This window comes from Canis lupus, chromosome 6 (genome assembly GCF_048164855.1).
Source record: "Canis lupus baileyi chromosome 6, mCanLup2.hap1, whole genome shotgun sequence".
NCBI classification, from domain to species: domain Eukaryota; kingdom Metazoa; phylum Chordata; class Mammalia; order Carnivora; family Canidae; genus Canis; species Canis lupus.
In genome coordinates, this window is record NC_132843.1 from 51,510,319 (window position 1) to 51,534,268 (window position 23,950).

The 23,950-nt window shown below is 41.1% G+C and overlaps 1 long non-coding RNA gene across 1 annotated transcript; it reads left to right on the top strand.

Moving 5' to 3' along the window:
• LOC140634721 (uncharacterized) lies at nucleotides 1-14,464 on the top strand. The gene is made up of 3 exons (XR_012032112.1): nucleotides 1-112; nucleotides 14,157-14,273; nucleotides 14,358-14,464. It is a non-coding gene; the product is annotated as an uncharacterized lncRNA (long non-coding RNA).
• Nucleotides 14,465-23,950: the final 9,486 nt, after the last annotated feature.

Sequence of the window (23,950 nt, forward strand, 5' to 3'; positions counted from 1 at the left end):
TGAAAGACAACATGGCCAGACTGAGATGGTCTTATCAGAACCACCAGGCACCATGTGAGGGACAACTGGACTCCATTTCCCTGAAGACTGGATGGGGAGTGGCAGTGTCGGGGTAGGTGGGGAGGGGAGCATTGGCAGACCAACGGTCATAAGCAGTGGGGGAAAGAGAGGAGCAAGGGCCTTCATGTGATCTCTCCCCCCTTTCCTCACTCTCTGGGGGTAGATACCAGAGTGGTGGTTAGAAGCCTTAGCCTTAGCTCTGCCTGCATTTATATACTGGCTTTACTACTTACTGTATAGGTAAGCAAGGGAAAATTTCTCCATTTCTCTTTGCCTTAAGTTGTCTCCTTTATAAAATTGGAATCATAAGAGTGCTGAAGATGATGATGAGGGTTAAAGCATTTACAACAAGGCTTGGCACAAAGTGAAGGTTCAACAAATGTTAGCTTTTATTATCCTTCGTGGGTAGGGTAGGAAATGATGTGGTAAAAATGGAGGGTGGATGGAAAAGGAATAGACACATCAAGCATCTACAAGATTTCCTGGAAGCTGGCATTTACTGGTTGAGACCTCTGTCTCCACCATTTAGGCAAAACTGGATTTAATTTTCTATATTTTCTTAATAATTGCATCTAACTTATGAAATCACAAGGTGTTCTAAGGAATACTTGTCTCCATTCTTTAAAAAAATAGACTATGGTCAAATGCATTTAGGGAATGATCATATAATCCCCCTTCCTCTTGGAGAATCATAGCCAATACCTGTCTTGGAGAAGTACTGTGAAAGGGACAACTGGTAAACCTCACTTATCTTGCTGTCCCTTTAAGTTAACCTGAATACAGAACTCCTTTCCATATACCATTTATTATTAGCCCAGGAATACCCACTGAACATGAATTCTTCAAAACATTGGAGACCAAAAATCTACTCAGATCCATAATCTTAAAAGAACAAAGCTACAATCCATTAGCAGCATTACCATGACTAGAAAGATGCATCTACTCCAAGTCAGCTCATTTTTACTCTGTAACCTAGTGAAGCCTAGAGTGCCACTTAGGAAATGTCTGCTATTCTGGAGTGTGTGTGTGTGTGTGTGTGTGTGTGTGCACGCACACATGTGAGGCGCTCACAGAATCTTTGGTTCCTTTATGTTGTAATTATCAAGTATTGCCTAAAGTCTCTAATTGCCAGCTCTCATTGAATATCTACAATGAATGAGATGTCATACTAAGTACTTTGGAGCCAAAGGAGAATACTTGAAGGATTCTAAACTTTCCTTTTTTATTGGCTTTGTGTGTGTCCTTCTTTATGCCTGGAGAGTGACACTCTGCCTTGGCTTTCCTCCTTCTCCAATCAACAGTGTCCATCTCAGATGCCACCTCCTCTAAGAAACCTCTCCTGTTCTTCCAGCTGGATCTCATCTATGGCTTCTCTAAACCTCCAGGCTTTTCTTACACATTCCTTTTACTTTGCCTCAAATTGTAGATATATGTGAACTTTTTATCCCTCAAAAAAATTAGTAGTTGATGGCAGTAGGGACTCTATCTCATTCATCTCTGTATATCTTGCAGTATCAACAACAGGGATCTTTCACAGTCTGTGCTCAACATATAGTTGCTGAATTAGAACTGTTAAAAGGAACATAAGGTACGGTCTGTCACTTAAATTGTTTAGATTATATTTGTGGAGATAATACCCACGTGGGAGGATATAATGACAGCAGAGAGTAGAGTTTACTGGTCATTACCTAGTTAATGGAATGGACTAAGAATGATGTTATGTTTCTTTCTTTTTTTTAATAATAAATTTATTTTTTATTAGTGTTCAAGACTTAACTCCAGTTGATTGGTAGTGGCCATCAGACTTTTTGTATTTGAGGAGATCTTGAGGCTACTTCTTGGCCACTGGGAAGAGTACTGTGGCCAGTTATTGGTGTCTTCCTTGTATTATGTGCTCACTAGTGGCATGCATTTAGAAAATGTGGTGATACTGGTATGGTCAACAGTGCATGGGGTTGAAAAGAAGCAGGTTACTATGGGCTACTTGGAGTTGGTTACAGGAAGCTTGTGCCATGGATAAAGATATTTCAACTGGATCGTGGAAGAGGAGTTGGATTTAAAAACCAATGGGGACAAGTAATGTAAGAAAAAAGGTGTGGTGGCATAAAAGACCAAGATATTTTTGTGGATTATTTCATTAATTTGCCTCTTTTAGTAGACTATAAACATTCTGAAGTTACGGCCCATTTTTGCTCTACTCGTGACTGTATACCAGTGTCTGGCAGAGTGCCTGGCACAATGCAAATACTCAGCAGATATATGCTAAATGAGCAGAGAGTATGGTCAGGACAGTTAAGATGACAAGTTGGATGAATGCAAATGTGGCTTAGGAAGGTTTCTTGAGATTGAAGAATTAACTTTATCTTGCAGTCATTTTGAAGAGTTGATATTATTTAGACGGCAGCTTGGGTTTCATGGAGATATTAGTGGTATTTGAGTACTATATCACAGCTGAATTAAGGTAAGTAATTTAGATCCATTTCCTACGATTGACCTCATCACAGCTGTACCTATACCAGCAGGAAATCTAAGTCTCAACAAAGTGTGGATGTCCAGACACATTTCTGGGGCTGTACAGCTGAAGTGGAATATCCTGGGTGCCTCAGGTTTGCAAGGATAGACTACTCTCTCCTGTCACAGAAAAACAGACCATTTGTGAGTTGGGCTACAGAGTTAGGACACATCATGAACAGAGAAACCTGCAACATGAATCCTCTCCTCTGCTTTCATGGCACCATGAGTGGCAGCTTAGTTTGGGAAGAAGATTCATTTCATTCCTCCTGACAATTCCATGAAACAGGTGTACTATTAGGCCTCCATGCATGACAACAGCCAAGTGGGTTGAGAGAGAAAGTGGATATTTATATATCCAAGCCATTAACTTTCCACCTGGGCAAAATATAAGCCTTCATGTTTGGTTTTCATTGTAAACAAAATAGGCAGATATTATTAGTATAGTGTCATGATTGTTTTAATCACTTTCGTGATTATTTTTCTACCTTGATTGGAATTCTCTAACTTACTACCTCATCACAGTATTAAAATTGTGTGGCATGTTTAGAAATTGTCTCAAGGAATCACAATTACTTAAATGTTTTGATTGACAACAGCAGAGGAATCTAATGGTTAGGCGGACTATACCTCATTGAGACCAACAATCCTTTCATATTTGTCAAAGAAACCACTCTGTATATGTTTGGATTAACATTTATATTTACATGATTGAATGTAAATATACTAAAATTTTATATTCCGTGTAATAGATTTGTAATAGTAAAGAATACATTGGGGATGAACATTTGATGCTACAGTGTGTTGCTTAATGCGGTTGGGGTTGTTCCTTGATCTGATAGTAGTTATACTGGTGTGTTTAGATTATGAAAATTATCTGTTAGTTTAGGCTTATTTTTTGACATGCGCATTATAGTTCAATAAAAAATTGGAAGAAGTCATTGCTTAGTTCATTCTTTTTCATCATATTTGAGACTGGAATTCCTTAAGAATCCACAAGAGTTAAATTTGACAAAATGTAGAGGTAGCAAATTGTTTTAACAATGGAAGATTTAAGGACACTAGAAGTGGAAGAAGATAGCTATTTCTCATCACATTCACCTTGAATAACTAATTTCATGGAGTTGATATAATATTAATCATAATCAACAGTGTGATTCTAATAATGAAGAGCATTATAGCTAAAGATGAAAGATTAAGGATTTGGAAATATTTTTCTCCTACCCAATGGAGTGTTTCTCCATCTATCTTGTTAAGAGCAAGATCAACAAACAGGGAAAAATTGCATAAAAGTGAGAAGATCCCAGGACACCCTTAATGTATATACCCCTGGCATATTATCTCCATGCCTTGAAAGTAAGAAACGATGGCAAGTGCCTCTGTTTACAAATATCCGTTTTAGAACACTTTTACTTGCATTAATTCATTGAACCTTCAGAGCAGAAGGCAGGTGAGGTAGGATAGGAAGATGGCGATTGTCATGTTTACAAATGAGGACAAAGAGAGGTAAGATCTTACCGTAGGCTGCCCAATCAAAGTAAGAACTCAACCAAGGCTTCTAACTCTGGTCCAGTTCTGTCTTCTGTGTTCTTCAAGTATTCTGCATTGAATATTTACTATTTTTATAATTAGAATGGATGTTAATAAAAGTTGTCCAACAAAAAGCACCCACAACCCTTTATTAAGTGTCCATTCCCTATGAAGTGGGCAGCTGGGTGCATTGGGCAGTGGAGAGAATTCATCAACCCTTTCTAATTAATTGCATCTCTTCCTCCAGGCAGGTCCTTTGCTTTCTCAAGTTTGATGGAGTGCATTTTAATAACTACAAACAAAACTATAGTATCTCTTGCATCAATATTCTTTCTTAAGACACTGATAAATGCTCTGTGTTCAAAACTCTGATAACCTGAACGTGGCACAGAAGTCCAAATATAATGATGGGAGGCAAATCATCCTAGGGTCTCTAAATAGATGGGTCAAGCTACAAGGATTGTATGATGATTTCTAATTCCAGTTACTAAATTCCAAATAAACATGATGTATTGCTTCAAGCACAAATATATCGTGTTTTTATTATTCTATATTGGAGAAGGATGCATGAGTGATTTTAGAGTTTGACTCCATCCCCCTGATTATTGTTGTCAACAGACTTCACAGCAGATCTTGGGGGAGGAACCTTAGAGATTGCATAGGAATTTACTGCAAGGAACTTAAAACTGTTTTGTAAAGGTAGCTGCAGATTTCAAATGAAAAAGCTCATTTCCTTTTTGTGGTTACCCTGTGTTGATGTACAACAGCAAGCCTGAAATTCTAATCAGCTTTTTTCCTTTTGGGCTATGATGGTGTCAAAATGCATTCTTTCCAAGCATCATGTTAAGTTTGTGCTGAGCCTCAAACCGGAGTTGGAGTGGTTGGCTGTGGGGTACTTACTTTCATTTCCCGTGGTAACCATGGTGATGACTCTCAGTCTAGGCAGCATGGCTAATTCCTCTTCATCTTCTGGAACTCCAGAGAGAAGACTGGGGAGCAAATTCTTGCTTGTCTTTCTGAGTAATGGGTGTACTCTTTGGAGGAAGTGCTGTCTTCTATTTAGCGACATCCCCACATTCAGAACTTACAAAGGGAGGGATACACCATGGGGGTTTCCTATGTTTTTGGAGGAGAGTTCCTATGTTTTTGTTTTCTGTAATGAACCATGCTCTCATTACTCAAGGTGCCATCTTTCCTTTCTTTTCCTTTCTTTTCTCTCTGGTTCTAATTAATATGCTCAGAGCATTCTGGTTTCACCACCGTGTCCACAAATACATCTGTATATTTAAAATATTTCTAAGACATGAAAGAAGAGATAGAAGGAAGAAAATGGCAAAACAGAGTCTCTTGACATTGAGATGAGCTTAGACATAAATAAGTATTTTATTCTTTCCTTGATTACATTTTGTGTGTACAACTTTTGAGTAAAAAAAAATATTTAAAAAGGTATGGCTATCCTCTGATTACACTAATAAATCACACGGGATGCTATGAAGATGTGTAATATATTACACGCTGGAGGAAGAAAGTTACTGTGATGAATTGGTGTCATCTATCTTATGTATTCCTACCCTTCTAATCTTGATGTTAGTTTCGATTTATGTAAGTGCTTGGAATTTTTAATTTTTCTGAAATGTGTTTATTTCAACTTTTAGGATAAGAAGGTTGACTTCTTTACAGGCTAGAGCAAATGTGAGAAAGCCAAGATATCACAGCTACATTTCTTACTGTTGCATAGATCTTGCTGATGTATCCAGACTCAAAGAATTAAAAATCATTAAGACCATTAACTCTGATTTAAGAGGAACAGAATAAATAAAATTTTGTTCAGTGGGATTTGGTTTAACTGCGTTTTTTGGGAGTCTGTCTTGATGTAGAGATGATGACTCCATGACATTGGAGTCAGACAGCCTTGGCCTCAAATTCTAGCTTGCATAAACATTGGCTGTGTGATTTTTAATAAACTGCTACACCTCTGTGAGCTTCATTGTTTTCCTCTATAAGTAAGATGAACTAACTTGCATGGTGATTGTGGGAATCAAATAAAAGTGATAAACAAAATAGAAAGAGACAAAATCCCTGTCCTTATGGAATTTCCTTTCTAGGTAGGGTAGGACTACACACACACACACACACACACACACGCACACACACAGACATACACACCTCAACCAGAATGTGTCAGAAAGTAAAGTAATGAGTTCTATAAAGAAAAATAAGCAGGCTAAAAGGATAGGGATGATATGGTGGGGGATGGGAGTAAGGACTAGTGCTCTTCTTTAAATAGGGTGTGGTCAGGTATGTCTTCTTTGATATCATCTGGGAGACCTGAATGAAATGAGACTGCCCATGAAGATATCTCAAAGAAGAATATTCCAAACAGGGAGAGGAGTAATTGCAAAGGCCCTGAGGCAGGAGTAGGATTGGTGTGTTGAAGAGCACAGGAAGACCTGTGTGGCTGGGACTGAAGAGTGAGAGAAGAGTAATAGAGGGGGGTCAGGGAGCTCACAGAACAGAGCATGCAGCACCTTGTTGGCCATTAAACTCAGGATTTTATTTGGAGCAGAATGAAGAGCCATTAGAGACTTTTGAGCAAAGTCATGGTATTTGTTTCATATTTTGAAAGATCCTTCTGTAAGTTGTATGAAGAACAGATTCTAAAGGGTCAAGGATGGAAACAGAAACTTCAGTTAAGTTATTAAAATAATTGAAATAAAATATAGTAGCTGAGATGATTAGTAGGAGAGGCAATAAAAATACTGGTCATATCTGGATATTTTTTTCCCATTTTAAAAACAACTTTTTGGAGGTCTAATTTACACATCACACATTTCATTCAATTTGAAAGTTTAGAAAATTTATAGATTTATGCAGCCATCACCCCAGTCCAGTTTTAGAACATTTCCATCACCCCCAAAAGATCCCCTATTCCTATTTACATTTAATTCCTGTTCTCATTTCTGGTTGCAGGCAACCACTAATATGCTTTCTGCTGCTATGGATTTACCTTTCCTGGGCATTTCATATAAATTATATCATACAACATGTAATCTTTATTACATTCTTGATTTGAGTCTTGATTCTCTCACTTAGCATTCTGTTTTTGAAAATCTAGGTTGTTGAGTGGAGCCGTAGTCCATTCCTTTTTGTTGTTAAATAGTATTCCATTGTGTAAATACACCACATTTTATCTATTCATCAATTGATGGGCATTTGGATGGTCTTACTTAATGGTGAATATGAATGATGTTTATGTGAATATTCATGTACAAGCCTTTGTGTAGACATAGGTTTTCATTTCTGTTGGGTAGATACCAAGCAATGGAATTTCTGTATGTTCTTGTAAGTGTACACTCAGCATATTAAGAGAGTGAAAAATTGTTTTCCAAAGTGACTGTATCATTATATATTAACACTCAACAATGTGTGAGGATTCAGTTTCTCCATATCTTCACCAAAACTTCTTTTCACCTTTTCTATTATGGTCATTCTAGTAGACATGACATAGTGCTTTGTGATTTTAATTTGCATGTCCCTAATGACTAATGATGTCGAATACATTTCCATGCATTTATTAACCATCTGTTTGTCTTCTCTGATGAAGTATTCAAATATTCTTACTTTTTAATTGGCATGTTTGTTTCTTCATCATTGAATTACAGGGATGCTTCATATATTTGGGACACAAGACCTTTGTTATATGTATGCTTTGCAAATATTTTCTCCCAATCTGTGGTTACCTTTTAATTTTATTGACCTATCTTTTGAAGCATAAAAGTTTAAAATTTGGTGAGGTCCAAATTATTTGCTTTTGGTGTCATATCTAAGAACTTTTGTTTCTTCTCAAAGGTAAACCTAGCAGAATTTGATGATGGGTTTAATGTTGGGTATGGAAGAAAAGAAGAGTCAAAGATGACTGAAGTTTTTGTTTTGGGCAATCAATAAAAATGGAGTTTTCATTTATCCATTGAACAGAGACAGAGAAAGAAAAAGAAAGTGGGATTCCCAAGTTATTTTAACCAAGTTAGATTTAAGATTCTTATTAGATGTCAAGTGAGGGTGTAAAGCAGGGAGTTAGATTTAGATACCTAAAGTTCAGCTGTTTGAGATTGAAATGCAAGAGTCATTGCAGAAAAAGGGCATTTAAAGCCATGGCCTATAGGATATTACTTAGGGGATGAATGTGCTCAGAACGACTGACTCCTGGAGCACTTAAATTAATAGAAGTTAGGGAGAAGGAGAGAAATCAGATTGGAGATTGACAACAGGTGTCAGGTGTGTCAGGTGACCCACAGAGTAGTATTGGGGGTTAAGTGAAGGAACTGTTTCAGGATACAGATACATAAGGACAGTAAGACCGAGACTTGGTTATTGGATTTGGCAACATGAAGGTCACTGGTGTTCTTGGCAAGAACAATATTAGTAGACTTAGTCTGATTGGAATGAGGGAAAGAGAGAACGGAAAGAGAAAAGGTGCAGTGTTGTTCAGGATGACTCTTAGCCATAATGATGAAGTTAAACAGTGAATAGCAGAAACCTGGGATAATAGCTGGCCAGAAATGTGGGATGGAGGGAGGATTCTTTTCCTTCCTTTCCCTCTGCCCTTTGCCCTCTCTCTCTTCCTTCCTTTTTTAAAAATACAGGTGATACTACAACAAAGAGGGGAGATTGATGCCAGGAGAGAGAGAATTGTAGAATGAGATCCCTGAGAGTGTGAGAGATGATACGTGCCTATAGAAAGGAACGTGTATGGTTGATCACTATAAATGCAAAACAGGTAGTTCATAAAGAGAGCTGTATATGGTGAAATATCATGGCAGGAGTATGGGGAAGCTTGCTTCTGAATGATCTTATTTTTTCAAGGTTATCAACTGAGAGGGGAAAGGAGGAGAGAAAGATATCTTTAGTTTGGAGAGACAGAGGAAAGCAGAAAGATGACATCTAGAAAAGTGGGAGTTATTGGACTAGAGAAATGTGAGATTGAAGGAGGGAAAAGGGGCAGGTGTGTAAAGGAGAGATAGTAATGGATCCTGGAATCGAAAGGAAGATAATGAGGACCTTAGGAGCTGATAGCCAGTGGAAAAGTGGGTTTGGGGTCCTAGTGGAGTGAGGTCAAAGAATCGTTGGAATCAGGGTACTAGAATGAATGAGATACAAAGATCGGGTATGCGGGTTAGAAACCAACATGATGGATAAGATGCCATACTTTGCTGATGACAGTGTCTAGATTATGCTCACAGGACTGAGGATCTCAGGTGTAGTGGAAAATATGGTGTGGGACAGCAGGCCAGTATTTGAAAACATAGTCCATGTGGATATTGAAATTAGCAAGAATTAGAGCAGGAGTAATGACAGGGAGGCAAGCACTGGGCATGAACATTTTCAAATAATGAAGGTTAGGATCCTTTAATTCTGAAGAAGCATGCCACAGAGAGGGGTATTTGGTAGTATTATCTCATAATCTTATCTCCAGAGTCTCTATAGGAGAGGCAGAGAAGAGGGAGAAACAGCACTTTGTAGGCAACAGTGAAACACAAGGATGCTTAATCTATCCCTAGACCAACCCTATTTGAAGGGCAGGAGACAAAATGGCCATCACGTGCCTGGCCCAGGGCAGGTACTCCAAGAATGTTTATTCCCTCTGCAGAGTTAGCAGCAGGGGCTCCCCAAACTTGCATGTCTTACTTTTTAAATTGTCATTTGGCTTAGCTTACGTCTGTGGTGGCTTGGCATTTGCGCTACTTAGATTCCTCTTTTAAAACATATTCATGTTTGGTTCTGTTTTAAATGGACCTAAATATTTCCTGGGACAAGGTGAACACAGATGCACATACTCACACACTCACACACACACAGATCCTCAAGAACACTCACAAAGCAGCCAAAAACATGTCATTTCCCTCCAAGTTACACACTCTGAAGGTGGGATGGTTGGATAAAGTTAGTTTTCTTTCTGTGGCTATGAACTTGCTTTTTCTCTATGTGAAGTTACATAACTGTTCAAGTGACACAAACCCACGAGTGAGGCTCTTCTGCTATTGTATTTGCATCCAGGCAGTATGAGCTTTTTGGTTCTGATGTGGTCTCGGGAGCAGGCATGCTGGCTCTAGACCCACACCTGTGAATGCATCACCCAGGACCCTTCCAAAGCCCCTTTCCTCCCAGCATTCCTGGGGATCCCCAAGAGAGCTCCTAAAACAATGATAGAAGCCCTGCTCCTCTCTGCTGTGGCTTCTGTTGCTGTAGCTCAGTGGTCCTGGTGGCCAGCAGAGCTGCTGGTCTAGGGAGCTGATAGGTGTGCTTTGAGCTGAGTTCTGTTTCTCTAGCTTGTTCCTATCACGTCGTGACATGGGTGGCTTACCTGGCCCATGATGCTCTTTGGCTGTAGGAATGAGAATGTGCACTCCAAGTGCATGTAGCTGGGGGTGGGGAGGACCCTACAAGAGGACTGTTTGGCCCTGAGATGTTAAAGTGGGGGTCATGCAGTGGGTTTACACAGCCCCTTTTTCCCTCGGCCCTGCACATGTCTATCCAGGTGGCTGAGTTCACACAAGTTCCAAGGACCAGTTCCCATAAAGACTCCATGACTCCCTCCCATTCAGAGGGTCTGGTCATCAGAGCAAAGTTCCTTTTTCCATTTCAGACTCTGTCCCATGTTCCTGCAATCACACTGCAATGTAACTTCAGTAATAGCTTCTCCCCACAAACGTCAAAACAAAGGGGTCCATTAGCAATTTATGCATGTAACTCGGAGCCACGGATGATGGATTTGCTATGTGTTTTCCCTTATTTCTCTCAATTTTTCACCCCTCTCCTAGACTCACTGACATTGTCATGAATCATTGGAGGCAAATAAACGCTTGTGGTGAGGTGAGGGGGTGCTATCAGCTCCACAAAGGAGATACACTTGCCAGACATCCCACTGTGCCTCTGTTCTATCAGATAGGATAACAGATTTTGATCTAAGCACAGACCCACCAACTGAGGGAAAAATTTATAATACTAGGATAAGGGGGACGCCTCAGTGGCTCAGCAGTTGAGCATCTGCCTTTGGCTCAGGGCGTGATCCTGGAGTCCCAGGATCCAGGCCCCTATTGGGCTCCCTGCATGGAGCCTGCTTCTCCCTCTGCTTATGTCTCTGCCTCTCTCTTTCTGTGTCTCTAATGAATAAACAAATAAAATCTTTTAAAAAATACTGGGAATAAGGACTTCTGCAATGAATGCATAGAATCTAGGAACATTCCATTTTCCACCACTGTTGATTCTACATGACTAAACTCAATTTATTCATTCTGTTATAGACCACAAAACCTTTTCAATATTAGGTCTCATTTACCATACTCCCTGTCAGTTGTATCCCAATATGTCACAATTATTAGAATATGTGGAGTTTTTTTCTCATGGGCACTTATTCTCTTCCCCTCAAAAAAAAAAAAACCATGAAAAGTTTATGATTATAATAGTAAACCTAGAGAATGCACAAAAGTAAAAAGGAGAAAATAAAAATAATCTATAATCTTACCATCCATAGATATCATGGCATTGCTGTTCCTATTTTTTAAAAGATTTTATTTATTTATTCATGAGAGACACTGAGAGAGGCAGAGACATAGGCAGAGGGAGATGCAGGCTCCCTGTGGTGAGCCTGATGTGGGGCTCAATCCCAGGACTCCAAGATCATGACCCGAGCCAAAGGCAGATGCTTAACCACTGAGCCACCCAGGCGTCCCATCTTTTTTTTTTTTTTTTAAGATTTTATTTAATTTGACAGAGACTGAGAGAGAGAGCACAAGCAACAGGGGGTGAATGAGAAGTAGGCTCTCTTCTGAGCAGGGAGATGGACATGGGACTTGTTCCCAGGGCCCTGGGACCGTGACCTGAGCCGAAGGCAGACGCTTAATAGACTGAATCACCCAGGCATCTTGCTACTATATCTATTTTGCTTTCCCTCTTCCCCTGTGAGTTTTTAAAAATTGAATTGTGATTCTATTTAATTTTTTGCCTTATTCTAAAAAGGTAAATGTTATAAACCAAGATTTAAGGTTTTACTATTGATTACTTTGATTAAAGAAATGAATAAGATAAAGTGAAATTTTAGTACAGGTAATACAAAGCATCCACTACTGCTGTTTCTTTCTTTGAGCCAACCAACCCAGGAAGCCTCTTTCAGAGACTAAACCCTTCCTACTCTATAGTCTCATCTATAGCTACAAGAAAAAGAAAACAATAAGACAAAAAAAAAATGCAAGCTGACATTTTCAATTTGTGTCCTGCCCCAGTGTAATGGAAACACGTTGCCTTCACTTCTAGGGAGTGCACGGCCAGGCGCTATGATTGGTAGGTTTCATTAGGACCTCAAGATGTTGGGAAGAAGGACAAATCATAAATGCCACTCAGTAATTCTGATTTTGGCTCAATTTTCGTCTCTACCCAAGAGATTTCTGCAAAATAACCCGTGGATAATTTGAACTAGGTTGGCCAACTCTTATTTCAAGAGACTTGAGAAATGGGGATTTATGATGACATTGCCTATTTTTCCATGCTGATGTTCACAATATGCTGTGTGAAAACACGTTGATCCTGCTCTATTTCATTCCACTAACAAGCTTGCCTTTCATGAGGCAGGACCACTTCGTGTAGGAAATTAGCTAACCAGCTTGATGTTGGCAAGAAAGACAGGCATATTAAATCTGATGTAGCAAAGAATCTAATGCAAACTTTTCTTAAAAATAAAGGCTATAGGGTAGCCTGGGTGGCTCCACGGTTTAGTGCTGCCTTCAGCCCAGGGTGTGATCCTGGTGACGAGGGATGGAGTCCCACATTGGGTTCCCTGCATGGAGCCTGCTTCTCCCTCTGCCTGTGTCTCTGCCTCTCTCTCTGTGTCTCTCATGAATAATTAAATAAAATCTTAAAAAAAAATAAAGACTATATATTTTTGAAAATGTATGATTAAGCAACATGTGTGCTGATTTCTGGAATATACATTGTCCCACTATTAAAGGAAATGTTTTGTTTGCTCTAACATCTCCCCTTTTATGCTTATGAGGGGAACAGAAATGTCAAATGAAGTACTACAGGGAAAACTGTCCATTCGCTTCAGGAGGAACTGAGGCAAATGGTAAGTTAACCAGTTGACAGGTAATGCTCTGTGCTCTTCTGAGATTTATAGTCTAATTTTGTAGCTTCAGCTGGATGGACTCAGTCACTTTGTACTGAGTCACTTTAGCGGTAGGAAAGCATCCAGACCCCTGTTGCTCGGTTGCGCAACCACCTTGCAAGTAAGTCAATCTCTGTTAAGTCATAGGTGCCATAGGACTGATGATGGGCCCTAGAGACAAGGGCCTCCCTGGGCTCCCTTCCCAAGCCAGCGGCATGAACATTTAGTAAGATTGTCATAGAGACACAAATAGTACATCTCAGTCTGCAAATATAAGTGTACAAGAAAACTGGCTTTCTTTGCTTTCCAAACCTCTATTCAATGTTAATTTCGAGCCCCACTTCACTAGAATAGGGCAGTGTCTTTTCAGTTAACCTGGAGTCTCCTCTCCTCACTGCCATCATCATCCTGGGGTTTAGGCTGGTTTGAAGAGATATGAATAAAGCCATCACACTGGAGCAAGGGTCCATCTAGTCCTTGGTTCACATCGGCATCCACTGTTCCATGCAGCCACCATTGGGACCTCCCTCACTGTGTCCATGTGACTGTTCCCTCAACTCCCCAACAATTATACTGCTGATTTTGTGCCCCACTTGGGGTCCCAGAACTTCTGCTAGGGTCCAAGCTCTGTCTGCATAGTGTGGTCTTCTTGCTCATCTCAAAACCTAGTTCACTCACTTCCTGCAGGAGACTTCTCCTTGTCCCTCCAAAGCCCATCTCATCTCTTTTCCCTCTCAGATTCTACAGCATTCATCTGGCATTTGTCATGCAAGGATTGTCTTGTCCTTAAGCTTTCCATGAGTATCTGTAGGTCTTTCTAGGACAGGGCTCCATCACCTTTACCTTCAGTTCCTCATTAATATGCTTTCCTCAATTAAATTAGTACTCCGTCTTCCAGCTAAGATGTCCACAAGCTCGCATAGAGGATCAAAGACAGGAGATTCCGGTAACAGAGAGAAAATGCAGACACATGTTCCAGGTTATCAAGATTATGCACCAACAAACCAAAAACATGGTGTATATATTTTGTCTTCCACACTACACTATAAACTCAAAGGCAGTTCTCTGTTTTAATGATTTTTTTTTTTATCTTTACCAGCATCCAGCCTGGTGACTCAGTTGATTGATGCGTCTGCTCTATGCCGATCTATTCCAAGTACCATGAAGAAATAAAAAGGAAATTAAAAAGTAAATAAAAATTCTGACCAAAACAATATTTCTTTTCAAGAAGCTAATTGGAAAACCACATAGACAGAAATGATGAATAGATAAGCTTGAATAATGGGCTCCTCTATCATTTCTATCAGTAACACAGCAAGTTCAATTTAGTTCAGTTGGGGTTGTTTCATTTCTGCAAAATGCTCCTGCACTAGGCCTGGTCATAAAGTTACATTTGGTATGACTGCTTGGAAATTCCTAGTGGGTAGCGCTGTTACATAGTTATAAACTGGAACACAGATACACAACAAACTACTATTTTCTTAAAATGAAATACTCATTTCAAGAGGTACCCTAAGGCCCCAACTTACCCCTAGCTAGAGAAGGGAAACATATTAGGTATGGTGCTTTCAGGTAGGCCCGAAGTGAGCTAAATCTCTGAAGCCAGGAAGCTCATCAAACACTCAAACTCAATTTTACCTCAATAAAAAAAATAATAAATAAATAAATAAAAATTTAAAAAAAGAGAGAGGCAAAATTTTCAAAGAGGAAAACCAAAAACAAAACAGATGCCACTTTTGGATAGTTAACTAAGAAGAAGTCTATGCTTGTTGTTGTATGCAGACCTTTATTAAAACCTGAGTCACTGCTATTTGGATAGGTCTTGCACAGAGTACACATATACACTCTTGTGTTAACCGAGACACTTTTGGCAGTAAAAGGAAGCATTATTATTACTAATTACTCCGTGACAACAACAGACCTAAAGCTGGAGTATGGCCACCCTATTCCTGCAATGCAGTCAAAGTGAAGGAAAAGAATTAGGGCAAACCAAAGCATAAAGCCACCTCAGACCCCTGAAATCTCTTTGCAACGAAATAGCAAACCACAGTAGACCCAGAAACAGATTTCAGCCCCTTTGTAGTCAGTGGCAAACAGTTTCCTCAGAATAATTTCACAAACTTTTCTGCCACTTGCATGGTTTATCTTTTGCAAATTTTCTGAAATGGGGCTTTACTGTTCCCAGATCTGGACTCATCACGATGTTTACTTGTCTTTGGGCTGGTGAGAAAATAACTTTAAAAAATGGTGAATATTAGATGCCAAGAAGACAGTATTATTTCCGTATGTTTGCATGGGACGTTGAATTTGTGAGCACTGCTGAGTACTGAATATATACATAAGTAACATCCCTATAGGCTATTTTAGTAACACTATACATCAATTCCTTTGGTAAAGCAGGACACACATACTTATTGTAGACAATTTTAAAAACAATAAAGATGTACAGAAAAAAATGGAATCACCTGTAAACCCATCACCTAGAGAGAAAACATGTTGGTATATTTCTATTTGTGTATTTCAGATAGTTGAGATTCTACCGCATATGTACTTTCTTCTTTTTCTACTTACTATTATACCACTATTGATACCTATTATTATACAACTTTAATAGTCATTCAATATTCAATAGTGATGACATCTAATGTTTGTAGATGCTAATATATATCATATAATTTATCCATGTGACAGTCCTACGAGGTAGGTGATTTTATTAACGCAATTTGCAGATGAAGAAATTGGGCAGATATGGGTTAGGAAACTTGCTCAAGGTTTCACTAGAATTAAGTGCAGAATCGGGGTTGAATCAAGTCTGAGCAATCCTAGAGCCCAGGTGCTAAACAACAGGCTGTGCCGTATCAGGTCTTGGTTTTGCAAACAGAAGCACTTAGGTATTTTCAATATGAAGGACTTCAAATACAGGAAATGTAAGGTTTCTACGACCTGTATACACCTCCCATTGGAAGAGAGCAATAATCAATCAGGAAAGCCCCAGATCTAGAAACACAAGTATTTCAGCGATGCCACTACTGCTGAGCTCAGCTCCCTGTGGCACCCGAGAGCTGCTGGCACCCCCCCATACCAGCCATTTGCTGATGCTCACACTCACACCTAGAGCCTCCGCCACAACCGGTGGCCTATCCTTTGCTTCTGACTTGCAAACCTCAAAAAGTGCCACCCACTGATGATATCCGACACCTGCTGCCAAGGAAATCTGAGAAATACAGTTTCTAGGCTCTCAGCGCCTGGGGTGCCAGGCAATGCGTAGCCAGACAGGGCAGCTAAGGAGAGGCAGAGGTAAGATCAGGGCCCCCCGTTACGAGACAAATCATACTCCACTTAATTTTCTCGATAGTTGTACATTTCAGTTATTTCTCCGACCTTGGGCGACAAAGGAGACAGCGGCAGCTCAGGCCGCACCGCTCACGTCCGCACCTGCGTGCCTCCCACACACGCATCTCAGCTGTGCCTGGAGTCGGGGCCGCGCTCGGGGCCTCCCCGCCTTCACTCCGGCTCCTGCCTTGTGACGAGCCGCACCGCCGCTGGAGGGCAGCACCTGCCCGCCGACCTGCAGCGGGCGCCCCGGGGTAGGGCCCGGGCCCACGTCTGCGGACCCTTCGGCCGCCCAGGCGCGCCCCCAGGCCCCTCCGCCTCTGCGCAGCGGGAAGGGTGCCCGCGCCTTCCCCCGCGTCCGTGCTGAGCACCCGACGGAGCTTCCCTGCAGGCGGGGCTCCTTTCTGGAAGAGCTTCTGCAGCCTGTGTGGGTGGCTCCGCCTTGAGGGTGGACTGACCGGTGGGCGCGGGTGGGAGGCAGACGCTTCTCTGCCGCCCTGACGCCCCACCTCCGGCTCTCGAGTCCAGGCCAGGCACCCCCGCCCCCGCCCCCGCGCCCCAAACACGGGAAGCTCCTTCCGTGAAAATCGGCTCATGCAAAGGGACACGATTAACTGCCAACTGACCTTTCATGACACGTGGATTTATGGTCTGAGCCCTCAGGTTCTCCATACCCAGGGCCACAAGGGAAATTTTGGGCATCGCTCTTTGTCCACGTTCTTCCCAGAGATTCCTAAATAATGGAATTACTGTATAAAGGAGAGGAAACATTATTAAGGTTGTGATACTTATTGGCAATTTGGTTTCAAAAACTTTTACCAATTGATACACCCAGCAGCTAGTAACAGTGCTTCTCCTTGAGCCCTGGCTCACTGCAACTTCTGCTGGATGGCATTTGATCTGCATCTATTTATCTACTTACCATCTATGTAGTATTGCCCATATATATACATATATATGATATATATAAAATTATATAATATAAATATCTTATTATATAACATATATCAGAATATATGTTTCCCACAAGCTGCTTCATTCTCCATGCTAAAGTGAATCATGCCCCAATCCTGTCTCTCGCATATATCCTTGCAGCTCCAAAGACCAAACGTTTTCTAAAAATGTGAGGAAAGTAACATCCCCAGCATATTCGTTTAGTCAATTACCATAATTGTGGCAATTGTAATTGTTGACTGAATGCAAAGTGTTCTTCCACAAGTTGTAGGGGTGTGTCACTAAGGAGTAGGTTGAGCTGTGAGTGACCAAAATCCCAGTGGTTTAAACCATATACATTTTTTTTTCTCTTTGTCATAGCAACAGCCAGCAGTTAAGCAGGGTCTTACGTGCTACGAGATCCACTGAACAGGTTTATTCCACCTTTCGTTCCCAAGTTTGCATCCACATTCCATCCAGCAGGAAGGAGAAAGGGGAGGCATGCTTCTGTTTTCTAGAAGATATTTGACAGAAGTTGTACAAGAACCCTTCCTCGTAGAGCTCGGTGCCCAGAAGTAGTCATAGAGGCAAGCTCAGCTGCAAAGAGGGTGGGAAGTACAATCTTCTGTCCAAGTGATCATTTTCCAGCTAAACATCAGATGAGTTCTATAGAGAACAGGCACCAAGGAACACATAGTCGTCCCTGTCCCAAAAGCACAAAAGTACAATATATAATTTTTGCACTTAAATGAGACAATTTGCTTATTTCCTGGAAAGCCTGTACTCCTCTTTTAACATAGAAAATACAGTCCTGTGGGTTAGAGCCCATTGTTTTTCTTTCTTTTAATTACAGTCTGCTTTTCCTTTGACATAGATTATAGTTTCAGAGGTATTTCAAATTTATTTTGGACTTCAAATGGCTGTAATTTCTCATGCTTTGCTCCCTTTCCTAGACTGGCTTTCCTGTCTCACCATTAACTGGTCTGAGAATAAACACTCAGATGGAGCAGGTGAGGTGTGAGCCTGGAAGTTTGCTTCATATTTTTCCTTGACAAAAGAAAGATGAAAATGTACTATAAAATATCAGGAAGCAGAGAAAGAAACTGAGAAGAAAGAGACAGCAGGTCTCTGTGATGAGCAATGAATATAACCTCCATCATTCAAATTAAAAAGCCCAATTTGGACAGGTCAAGGAGCTTTGATGGAAAGATACATCAGTAGACTTGGCAATTTACAGACAGGATCCCATCATGGTATTATATCTATCTTGTACATCTCCTTAAATAAACAGCAGCTCAAAATTAAGACAGTATAGTTTCATAAAGTACTGGCCAAATAAGACTGTGCTATAAGTTTTATGGATTAGTGAGCTTAAGCAAAGAATAGTCATTAGCTTGAGCGATGGATCCCGGAAGTCTTGAGTCTGCTTATCATCTCAGACCACTTGGTGAATAGTCTTTCTGTTGCCCAATTGGTGGGGCCAGAGTTCTCTATTTAATTATTTGCCCATCTTTATTTTCAGTGTTCTCATCCCTCTCCAAAACCATATATTCATGCAGTGTGCTTTGTTCAAGAATACTCTCGAAATGAAGCAGTTTGTGTATAGTTGATACAGTGATGATGAAATTGAAGTTTAGAGTATCCATTGTAGTAAGTTGCAGAGAGAGCACTTGAACCCAAGCCCTCAGACTTCCTGCTCAAGGTTCAAGTGCTGATCTTTTAGGGATTCAAACCCTGAAAATTCTTCCAAGGTCAGGGGATTCAGGTCAGCCCAATCTGAGTTGTGCTTGTAGGCTTTTAGCCACTGGTTAAGACTGGCTTCCACCCCACCCCTAGCTTTGGGTGAATTATTATTAAAGGTGTACAGATTCAGTCAAAAGTTGTCTGGAAAGAGATTTAATTTATACCCTCAGCATTTGAGGAGGTCTTTTTAAGAATATACAAGTAAATAAGAAGAGGATGCACAGAAAAATCCAATGAGGTGGATCTGATGAGTCCTGAAGTTTGGGCAGAAGGGGGTTAGCATGGGATCTGAGGACTTAAGACAGTCTGGGAATTGCTGGTGAGGGTGTAAGTCTTTGGAGTCATTAGATGCTCATTCACAACAGTGACTCCTCACAACAGGAGTCATCAGGCTTTTGAAATTTTTGACATTTTTAAAAAACTGGTTTACAGTAGTTTGCGTTGATACCCTTTGTTCAAATAGAGCTCTGTTTTTCTGGCACCGAAGCAAATTTGGGTTTGGTTCGTGGATGAAGAAACAACCTATGAGAAGGGTCCGGAGAGGCTCCCTCCACTTTTGCCTGAGGAGATGCAGGCAGGGAGGAGGATGGGGTAGGGACTGTTTTCTTTATTTTACAGTTGAGAGCCTGCCCAAGGTCATACAGTGAGGGGGGACTGGGATGAAAATAGAACTCAGGTGTCCCGACTTCTAGGCCAGCACTCTTTCCATTATGCTGCAGTTGTCAGCTTCCAAGAGACCCACATCTGATGCCCAGAAAATGCCATGCAGAAGACTACTGTGACTATTCTAAGTTTAAGTCAGAGGAGGGGGGTGGTGTATGATGAGTTGAGCCAGGAGAGGACTGTGGGGATGCCATCCTGACATCCTGGATATGGAGTCTTTTTTTTTTTTTTTTATGGCTTATGCCACTCCAATTGGCATAAACAAGGCATAGCTGAAGATTAAATGTCCTGAACATTATTAGTCCATTAGGTCTCTCGATACTTTCTCCCAGAATTCTCTGGTATTTTACATTCTGAATCAAGTTTTGTTTATTAAATTTCTTGCATGCTCGTGAAGTGATGTCCCCTTCACTGCCTTTTTTCAAGGAGCAAATATTCTCTCATATACTTTGGAAAGGAAAAAAAAACTCCTTTCTGTCCAGAAGTCAAGTCAAGAAAAAATTGTGTTGCCATCCCCTTCCCCTGCCTTGGGCGACAAACTTATCTTTGTCTGCCTGGGACTTTCTCAGCTGAAAACCCCATGTTGTCCCTTTAAGCCAGGACAAACTGAGGTTGTTGATCATCCTTCTATGACACAATTTTCTGCATTGGCTCCTCTTGCTGCCTCAGGAGGTAATGAAGCAGACCCTGCAAAATGCTTTGTCCTCACTAGAAAGACATTTACCTACATCTAACAAAGGCAGAAGGGTTGGTGGACTGGGCTGGATAGCCTGTGCTCTATGGGATAAAGAGAGTCCCCATGAAGATGAAGGGTAGATTTTCCCGGGCCTGGGCTTCCTGGTATGATTTGAGAAGCTCCTTTGGGTGGAAGAGAGTGGCTGTAGCGGGTCAGAGGTGAGGGAAGAAAGTAGGTGCCATTCACCCTTGCCTGCAGGAAAGTAGAACTATTCCATTACCCCAAGGAAAATTCTTGTTTCCAGGGTAGAACATTCTAGAAAAGTCTGAAAGGGAGCAATTACCTACAATATCAGTTAGCCAAGGGGCAATTGAGAAGACTTACTACAAACCAGTTTGTTCTTCATTTCTCTTGGTTGGCTTTCCTGGGCCCACAGTAGGGTCACAGGCAGCCTGTACCTGCAGGTCAGGTGAGGCTCTGTGCTGGAAGAGAGGTTAACGTGCATGCAGGGGATCCCCTTCCCAAGTGTTCCTGTTTTCTTGGGAAGAAAAGTTCCCTGTTCCTGATTAGGTAAGGCTGCCTTTCTGACCTGTCACAGAGTACTTGCTGCTGCTAGATTTGTTGTTTTGGAGCATGGCTATTTGACAGCTCCAGAGGGGAAGACAACCTAGCAAGCAGCATTTCAGATTTCACTGTCTGGCCAGAAGTTTGGATATCAGAGAAGATGAATTCACTGCATGCCTGTATGGGGCTTATGTAACCTGCAGGCAGCAGCTCAGTGCAGCGCAGGGGCCGCCACGAGGGGGTAGGGAACCTGCCGACAGGCACCGCACTGCAGATCCCAGCTGGGAGAGCATGCTTGGAGGTTCAGTGACTGTATTATCGCAATGCAGAGCCAGCAGCAGTGATGGAGGAGGGAGTCCAGGAGCCCCTGGCGTTGGTGCTGGGGCTCCAAGCTCTAATTTGGCAAGGCCAGGGGGTGGGGCTGGGGGAGTGGGGAAGCCTGCCTTCTGGTCCATTTTTGACAATAGGTGGGGGCAAGCTGTGTGGGAGGGAGCTCAGGAGACAAAGGAGAGGAACAAGTCAGAGGCCTTGGAGCTGTTTTGTTGGAGAGTAAGGGATTAAGGCAGCAAGCCTTCTTAACTGATTAGCAGCGCGATTGCTCTCCAGGGGCCTCTTCCCCAAATTCTTTCTTCCTTACAACCGCAGCCACACTCCTCCCCATCTTTGACTCTCCTAAGCCACAGCCCACAGCTCCCCATCCCAGCACCCAGTAATTACCAGAAGCTCTGCTGGAGTCATCATGTTTGGGGACAGTCAGCATCTCAGCTGAGTAGGCACCTCCATGTTGCGACAATCAGGTGGTTGCAATTCCACAATATTTATTTGACTTTATTCTGCCCAAGGAATGAGGTTAGGTCCATCAGGGCATACTACTGCCCTCTCGGTATTGTGGGATAATGGTAAGAAATAGGACAAGGTCCCAGATCAATAAAGCACATAGCCAAACATTGACCCTGCAAACCTTAAGGGAGATACAAAGTGCTGCACCTTTTTTCTGTAGGTTCAAATACTTAACATCTTTAAAAAAAAAAAAAAAACTTTATTTAGGGGTGCCTGGGTGACTCAGTTAAGCATCTGCCTTCAGCTTAGGTCATTATACTGGGGTCCTGCGATGGATCCTGCTTTGGGCTCACTGCTGAGCAAGGAACCTGCTTCTCCCTCTCACTCTGCTGCTCCCCCTATTTGTGCTCTCTCTGTCAAATAAACAAATACAATCTTTAAAAAAAATTTAAAAATGATTTATTTATTTGAGAGAGAGCAAGAAAGTGTGAGAAAGCCAGCAAGTGGGGGAGGGTTAGAGGGTGAGAATCCTCAAGCAGACTACCTACTGAGCCCCGAGACTCACAGGGAGCTCCCTCCCAAGATCCTGAGATCATTACCTGAGCTGAAACCAGGAGTCAGACGCTTACCAGCTTAACCAACTGAGCCATCCAGATGCAACGCCTTTTCTTCCAGCTGATATGGAGGAACAAAATGTGAGCTATTTTCTCTGATTTCTGCAAATCTGATTGGGTTGTCAATAGGACAGAAGTTATAAGTTGATTTCAGCTTCTATCCAACTTCAATAAATTCACTCTTTTTGTTATGATTGAGAAAGCTGGACTTTAAAATCAGATGGACCTGGATATAAATCTTAGCCTACCGTTTACTTGCTTTATGTTACTGGGCAAGTAACCTCACTATCAGTTTTCTCAACTTCTAAATTGGGCTCAAGTAAAAAGAGGTTAAGAGCTCTGAAGTTAGACTGTCTGGGTTTAAATGGGAATCTACCACTCATTAGCTGCATGACCTTGGGTAAGTTGCTGAACCTCTTGGTATCTTAGTTTGGAAAGTGGACATATTAATTCCTCCTACCTCCTGGTGTTGCTTTAATGATTAAATAGGTTTTGTCTGTTTTTTTAAAGATTTCATTTATTTATTCGTGAGAGACAGAGAGAGAGAGAGAGAGAGAGGCTGAGACACAAGCAGAGGGAGAAGCAGGCTCCATGCAGGGAGCCTGATTGTGGGACTTGATCCCAGGACTCCTGGATCACGCCCTGAGCCAAAGACAGATGCTCAACCTCTGAGCCACCCAGGTGTCCCTAAATATGTTAACATATGCTTAGAACTTAAAATAGTGGCTAGTTGAGAACAAGTGTTTTCTAATAATGATAATAATTACAATATATTGTAATTACAATATTATAATTACAATAATAACAATAATTTCATCACAAGATTGCTATGATGTATAAAATTAGACAGCACATAAAAGTACCAGGAAAATAAATATGAATATGTGTGACTATCTCCTCCTATTACTTATAATGAGTAAGGAAACAACAAAAGAGCCCTTCTGTGCTAGTATTCTGTACCACAGAATTAAATGTAGCATGAACTGATAATATTTCCTTCTTCTGCCACTTTTCCTTTAAGAAAATGGAAAGTAGAATTGATATAGGGAATGATTATTAATATGATATAATAGATCTTAGCATTATGATTTAAAGTTATGCTAAAGTACAATTTTCAAAAATGTAATAATTATGACTCACATACAAATACAAAAATGAAAAATTTCAAACATTTTATTTAACCCATTGGTTAGGGAATGAGTAAGATGGTAACCTCTGTTCCAAGGATAATCTGAAGAACACAAAGACACGTGCAGTCAGGATCGCAGAATGGAATTTGTTAATAGATATAGCACTGGTTCGGTCTAGAGTGGCAGTCAAATATGATGTTTGGAGTTAACTTTTTTACAGGATGGAAGTAAATCAAATCTCTACCCACAAAATTCA